Source organism: Lepus europaeus, chromosome 18, assembly GCF_033115175.1.
Source record: "Lepus europaeus isolate LE1 chromosome 18, mLepTim1.pri, whole genome shotgun sequence".
NCBI classification, from domain to species: Eukaryota; Metazoa; Chordata; class Mammalia; order Lagomorpha; family Leporidae; genus Lepus; species Lepus europaeus.
The window spans coordinates 37,300,751-37,308,419 of record NC_084844.1 but is presented as its reverse complement, the minus strand read 5'-3'; positions in this window follow the sequence as shown (position 1 = coordinate 37,308,419).

The following is a 7,669-nucleotide window of genomic DNA, read 5'->3' as shown; positions in this document are numbered from 1 at the left end:
CCTGTGCAGAACAACCAGGATCCACAGCACCCCAGCCACGAAGGTCTGGGACAAGGTAGGGAGGAGCGGAACCTGTGCACCCCTGGATGCCGCCCTTGGTGGAGGCTTCACGAACTCCCTGGGTGAGGATGTGGCGACTGAAATGCAGGGAGCAGTTAGGCTGGGGTCCCTGAGACCTGATCGAGAACTTCCGTCCCCCTTTCTGGAGCTCCTCTGGCTCAGGTTGTCTCTCAATCACAGCTCCTTGGTCATGGAGCCGATCTATTTGTGTGCTGTACTTCCGCAATTTCTTTCTCCCTGGAATCGCCTAGGCAGGAGCTCAGGGGCTGGGGCAGAAGGAAGGGTGGGTGTTACCTTTGCGTTCCCAGGCAGAGAACCCAAGTTAGGGGTTTGCCGGAGATGCCTGGGTCAATGCACTGTGTGCAAGTGAGGCCAAGGGGCCACCTTGCTCCAGAGTGCACTTTGCCCCCAGCCACGTTTTCCAGTAGGGGCTTGGGCAGCCTATGTGTGAGGGGACCGGCGAGGCCGGGACCGGGCAGCAGCGGGCCTGAGCGTCATGGTGCACGCTCGACCTGAGTAAACAACGCTTGCTTTCCCACGAGGGCCGCAGGCACCTGGGGCACAGGGCTGCGGGAGGGTGGAACCGCGAGGTCGAGCGTGGCGATCTCGACTGCAAGTCAGTGCCCTGCGGGGAGTGAACACAGGACAGGGACAGTCTCGGAAGAGACCCGGATGGGAGAAGCAAGGAGCGAAGAGAAAAGTGAATAAGGGAGAAAACCAAGAGAAGGGGAAGAAACGCAGGAAAGCCAGCGGGGATGAAGGGCCAGGGGTGAGGAGCAGAACGCGTGAAGAAGTGGAGCCAAAGAAATCGGAAAAAAAAAAAAAGAGCCTCCAGAAGAGGCAGCGAGGAGGGACCCGCGGAAGATGCAGTCGCTGCGGGGCTGCTAGGCAGGACCCCAGGGCTCCCGTGGCGGGCGCTTTCCGTGGCGGCGTGTTTGGTGGGAGACTCAGCGCCCGTGGAAGAGCGTGTGAACGGCTCTGGGCAGGAATCCAACAAATAAATAAAACGTCTAAGACGGCGTGACAACAATGTGTATTTGGGTGCGTGCCCGTGTTCCCCCGTCTGAGCGCACACTCACACCCGGCAAGGAAGACAAACGTGCCTCTCGGTAATTAATCCTCTCGCTAATTGACTCTCTCCCCCTACCTAATGGCGGTGGGCGCTGCCGATAGCTGGAGAGATATCCGGAGGGGGGAGGGGTCCCCGAGAAAACCACCCTTGGGGCCAGGGCTACCTCTGGACTTGGCGGTCCTCGGTCCTGTTCCCCCCACGGTGGGCAGAGTTCAGTGGATGTTGCCGCCTCACTCCTCCAGGTTTGGGCAGTAGGAGCAGGGGTGCCCTTACGTGGAGGTGAGCTGCTCCCAGGCACAGGGACATCTACAGCCCTCCTGTTGGGGAGCGCAAGCTCAGGGGCTGAAAGCCCTCCACTGCGGGGCATTTCCTGCCTATGGGCAATGCCTGTGTTGTTGTCCCAGGACTGAAGACCCCATGCGCGGGTCTTGTAGTCTCCCTTTGCTCTTCCCAGGACCTGGGTGGGATGCGTGTGAGCTGCTGTCCCTAGCATGGACATGGGAGGTTTTGTATGAGGTGGACGGGATGGGGTCAAGGGAGGATGGGGACAGCTTCTGGACAAACCTACTTGGACAGGACGGAGAGACAGAAGTACAGAGAAGTCCAGTTGCCACCTGGTAATGGTGAGAGAGGCTTGCGGGGACAAAGAAGGAAAAAGGTCGACACCCGGCACGGAGGGCAGAAAGGCAGCCAGGTCTCTGTGCCTGTGTGACCTCAGCGGGGCCAGTTCCCGTCTCTCTGTGGGGGCATGGGGAGGACCCGCCTCTGCTCCCCCCACAGCACCCTCAGTTCCCAGGACTAGGGAACGGAGATGCGGAGAAGGTGTCGAATCTGAAGCAGTCCCTTGGGAGCTGAGTTGCAGAGGGGCCCAAGGCCCACAGTGCATCAGCTGATGCGGCTTTGGAAGGTGACTGTCGACTCTCACCCCCATGAGGTGGCAGCTTTGCTCTGTGGACCCCCTCAGAGGCTAAACAAACAAATGCTGAGATCCATAATCCACCCTGCCCAGGGAGAGGAAGGAGGGGGAGAGCAGCTCCCCAGAAAAAAAAAGCCCCCCCTCCACCACTAAATGTGTCCTTAATTGTCCCTTGGGAACGTTTGTACATTTGACCAAAGCAAATCCCCAAGCAGTAAAAGCAAAAATGGTCCTAGGGGCTGGTGGCCCAGGGAGAGCTGGGGCTGGACAGACGGGGGAGGCGAGGAGATGACCGGCATGACCGAGCAAGGGAGAAACTTGGCTCGCCGTCTCTGTCAAGCAGGAGGAACAAAGTTCCAGAGGAAAGAGAGAGAAGGGCATATAAAAGGCAAATCCAAGCCAGAAAGGAAAGAAAGTGAAGAAGAAAGAAGAAGGCAGGGAGGGGGGAAGAGACGATAATAAAAGAGGGTGAAGGCGGCCCCAGGAGGCTGGGCCTCGTCCCAAACCATCCGTCTTCATTGTCTCCGTGTGTGCAAAGGCGACTCCGGCATAAGGAAAAGCCACTATCGGAGCGGCGGCTTTATTTTATATCCTATACATCAGGAGGGAGGCAAAGCTTTATTTTCGCCAAGAGGCAGATATTTTATTTCTCTCTTACGGTTTTATGTGTGAGAGATGTCAGGTTGCCACAATGGATGGCTAATGCATAGGCAAGAGGAAGCCGTGTTGGCATGCTGTGTGTCACGGGGTCTTGGGGGGGTGAGCGGGCCTGGGATTTAGGGCTGATGGGACACTCTGGGGGATTTCTGCTCAAACATCTCTCTTCATAAATCCAGCAGCATGGTCAGCTCAACAGGGACAAGAAGGAGTTTTAGAGGGAAAAGAGTTGGGCTTAGTAATAAACGAACACACAAAGGAACCGCTTACCCTCCAACAGGCGCAGGCAGTGGGGACACGGCAGCCCAAGAAAACGCGGAGACCCCCGGCCAAACCTACGCGCACCACTGACAGCTAAGCATTTTCCTGACACACAGTCCCACATCGGTCTTGCTTCCTTTTCTTGTTTTAGGTTTTGCTCGCCCCCCCCACCCCCGGCCCCCTTTACCAGACATCTTGTTTTAACCTGCTCAGAGCCTTGCGGGGAAAGGGCCATTAATTTGGAACTCATCTGATCTGAGAAAGGATCAAGATGCCTGCTTTTCGCCGCTCTGTCCTGTGTCTCAGGTAGACACACACAGCCCCTGATGCAGTGGACCTGGAGGGTGTAGCAGTTGCTAGATCTGAATCTAGGAAAAACTCCCCGCCCCAAGACCTACAGCCAAGGAAGCTTATATCCCAAACTGCATAACATCCCGTTTTTAACACTGGGAAGATGATGGGGCGGAGAGACAGGGGTGGAGTCTGGACCACCATGATCCGTGTTCCCCCACTCCAACCCCCCAAGTCACTTCTTACAGAAGTTGCTTTTGTTTATTCTCAATTCTACTCTTAGTTTTTTGGGGGTCTTGGTTTCTGTCTTCTGTGGCGCTCTTTATCGCCTGCCGGAGCATCGAACACAACACAGGATCCCTAGGTAGTGAGCTTGGGGACCTGGCCTCAAAGACCCTGGCCTTTAACCTTTCTGAGCCTCAGTCTCCCCATGTGCACCACAAGAGGATTGGGCTAAATGACTGCCGAGGTCCCTTGCAGCTCCAACCTCCCCTGGCCTGGGGAGATAATGTGTGAAAACACTTTGCACATGCTAAAGCCGGACGAATGCCAGGGATTATTATGACGATTCTAATCAATCCTCTTTGCTCCACGTAGATCGGGACTGTTTAGCGCCAGCAAGCAGGCTAAAGAGAGCCGGCAGCAAGAAAGCTGAAGCTTAGCAAAGATGGAAAAGCTCTGTGCTGCGGACAGAAAAAAGCCTGCATCTCCAGACACAGCCTGTGCGCCCCACCATGGAGGGAAGGGGTGGGGAGAAGGAGGCGGCCCGACTTGGTGTGACCCATTTCCGTCTGTACGGCAGCAGAGAGTATATTTCTTCAAAAGCATCATTGGCCTCCAAGTGACTGACATAGGAACCTGATGGGAAAGCGATTTGCAATTGTTTTTTTTTTTTTTCCAGGAAGAAAGGAGAGAGCAAGGTGTAGCTGATTAGCAAGTTAATTATTTCAGTACCCCAAGGGTTGCAATGTGGTGGTGAGTTGTCCAGCCCTGGTGCAATTTCACAGTCCCTGCATCTCCTGGTGAGCACCCGGAGGGCCGAGTCTGTCTCTCTCCATCTACCTGCCTTGAGTCTTTCTGCTACACCTGGGGGCATGAGCAGGGGCTGGGAGGCAACAGGATCTACGCTGGGCCTGTGTTGTGTGTGGGGGCCACGGAAACAGGGTGAAGGAAGGCTCACAGATGCCATCCCCTTCCGCTGAGTGTGTAATTACCTGGCCTTCTCTTCTTCTAAAAAAAAAAATCTTTGGCTTAATAAATATTAATGAGACAGGGTCTCCAAGAGTGGAGTTGCCGTGAGGTTATTTCCCCAGACTTAGCACTGGAAGAGAGTGGGTTTGGAGGGCCCTCCTGTCTCTCCCTTCCTCTTAGCGCTGGCCCAGCTCCCCCATGCTCCTGTTGGATTTCCCACCTCTGGCCGGCACCTGTGCTGCAGCAGCCTCCTCCATCTGACTTCCAGGTCTGAGTTCCTCTTGGGGGACAGAGGGGGAGGATTGTGTGGTCAGACGCACACCTCATCTCCAAGAGATAAGTTGGAGATGTGAGCATTAGCCCCAGAATTAACAGCTCCTGGCTCTTTGCTCTCCCGGCTGCTAGGGCCGGCCCCCTGCCGTCCCTTCCCAGAAGGCTGAGGGAGGGCTCTACAGTTTACTTAGGAGTGGTCCCATCTGCTCAGCCTGGCCTTTCATAAGGGGAGGGATTTATGCAGTGTCCTTGTGCACAGACCTGGGATTTGGCTGAAAACCTTGGGCCTCTGAGAATATTACTGAACGCTAAAATGTTCAGCCGCGGTGATGATTCATGGTTTTGTCTACGTGGACAGGTTGCCTGTGTGTATATGTGTGTGTGTGTGCGCGTATGTGTGTGTTGGGGAGTGCACACCCTGATGGGTGTTTGTCACCGTTCTCGCTCTGCATGCAAATGTTAGGAAACTTTTTTCCTTCGGTACTCACTCAGGGGCCAGCCCCTGGCACCGTGCAGCAGTGTGAGGTGTGAGCATGATACCATTCTTTCTGGGGCTGGGCCGACACTCAGCTGTCCCCAGGCAGGTCAGCCAATGTCCCTGCTGGTGCAGTGGGGCCAGGGCTGTCTGAAAAGACGGTTCTGGTGGCTGCCCTGGTGCTGGTGGCAGAGGATTTTGGGAATGGGGGTGGAATGAGGCCAAGCACAGCTTAAATTGGATGCAGCCTAGGGGATCTCGGTAGGAGAAAAAAGGCAACGGGAGAGACTCAGAACACAGGCAAGCGGGCAGAGGGAGGAGCTCCTTGTCTCAGTCGGCGTCCTGCAGGAGCGGAGCTCTGAGGCTGAGTGTGACATCCTCGGCCGATGTGGGGAGACCTACGAGTGCCATTTCTTCATCACCTTTGGGGACCGAATGCAGTTTCTTCCCCACCCAGTGGCTGGGGAGGAGGCACCTGCAGCTCCTTTGATGCTCCTTTGTGATTATGCCACCGTCCTGCTCCTGCTCAGGCTGGGCCTGGTGGCCACAGACCCTAACTCCACATGGGAAGCTCTCCTTCTAGTCCCTTCTCATCCATTCTAGCCGGCTGACTGTCCTGACTGTCGGCACACACTTGGGAAGGAGGGCGGGCAGGCCTGAGGCTCCGGGTGAGCGGGTTCTCCTGTGGGCTCCAGGTAGGATCTGGCTTTCCCGTAAAAAAGAAGAAAGCAGGAAACCATTCCTGTGCACGAGTCGCCTAACGAGGGCTGTACGGCTGCGTGGACACACACGCCGCTCCTGTTCCTCTTTCTGAGGAGCTTCCTTTGGTGCCCCCTTTTTTTTTTTTTTTTTGTTTTTTTGTTTTTTGACAGGCAGAGTGGACAGTGAGAGTCAGAGAGAAAGGTCTTCCTTTACCGTTGGCTCACCCCCCAATGGCTGCTGTGGCCGGCGCACCATGCTGATCTGAAGCCAGGAGCCAGGTGCTTCTTCTCCTGGTCTCCCATGCGGGTGCAGGGCCCAAGGACTTGGGCCATCCTTCACTGCCTTCCCGGGCCATAGCAGAGAGCTGGCCTGGAAGAGGGGCAATCGGGACAGAATCTGGCGCCCCAACTGGGACTAGAACCCGGTGTTCCGGCGCCGCAGGCCTTGGTGCCCCTGTTTTAACACATGCAGGGGCGTGGGCCTGCCTCTGACAGACGGGGAGGAGTAGGCGCATTCCAGAGACGGGTCTTAGAGTGTTATCTCTTCCCCAACCCCACATCCTCACCTTCCTCTTTGTCTGCCTTTACCACAAATGCAGGGACCCCCTGCCCAGAGAGGTGGGAAGGGGTGGGTTTTAATCAGGGATGGGGGAGGGGGTGTAGGTGAGCCTCAGGAGAATGGGGCCAGCTGAGGTTTGTAGCCGGTGCGCCTCTGTTAGCCTCACGTGTTGTGCGTGCGTTACATCCTACAAACGTGTGATTCAGTCATCTACAGCGGACGCGCACATTTGCCAAATGCTGCCTGGCCAAAATAGTGTTAAATAAAATCGTAAGAAATGCTACTGGGGCCTTGCATGGGTTATTTAATTCTATCAATGATAAACAACGTTAATGTGTAGCATCTCGGTCGGCACAGTATCGTGTTTCATTTATAGACGGCGAGATATAGTTAGGCATGAAAGATACCGGTTTCCGACACATACATTTCCCAGTGATGACTTCAGAGAAATGTGATAGAAACAGCAGAAACTGTTCTCTCTCCCGTAAACCTGCACCCTGCACACAGGCTGCGAGTCACACAGGCGCAGGGCCGGCCAGCTGTGTGCGCAGTGTCGTACGTCTTCAGCAGTAAAAGTCGATGCTGTTATGTTCAGATACACAACCGCGGATACACGCAGTGACGCACACACCAGGCGCCCTTTCCAAATCTTCAGTACATTTCTTACCTTTTCTCACATGCGTACGTGTGCCGAGACACGGACAGATGCTAAGCTCAGTGTCCATGTTGTACACATGCGTGCTCACGTGAACACTCTCACTGCCACGTCCCAATGTGCCTCCACACACAGGGACTGCTCTGCACAGCAGCTGAGCAGCCATGTGTGAGGGGCTTTCTAAAGGCTTGCAGAAAATGGAATTAAAAGGTGAGTTTATTTTGGTGCCCAAAAATTTTCCATACATATGATTGGTTTTCAAGAAGCTCGTGAAAAATGTGGATTATAAAAATGGATTTCAAAAATTTTTGCACCAAAACAAATGTTTAATTCCACATTTCCACAAACCTTTTTTTTTTTTTTTTTTGGTTGTTGCTAACATTTATTCTTCATCTAGTTGAAAGACAGAGAGAGACAGAGAGGGAAAGAGAGATCTTCCATCCTCTGGTGTTCACTCCCCACATGCCCACAACAGCCAAGCCTGGGCCAAGCCAAATACATCCAGGTCTCCCACAGAGTAACAGGGGCCCAAGCACTTGGGCCATCATCTGCTGCCTC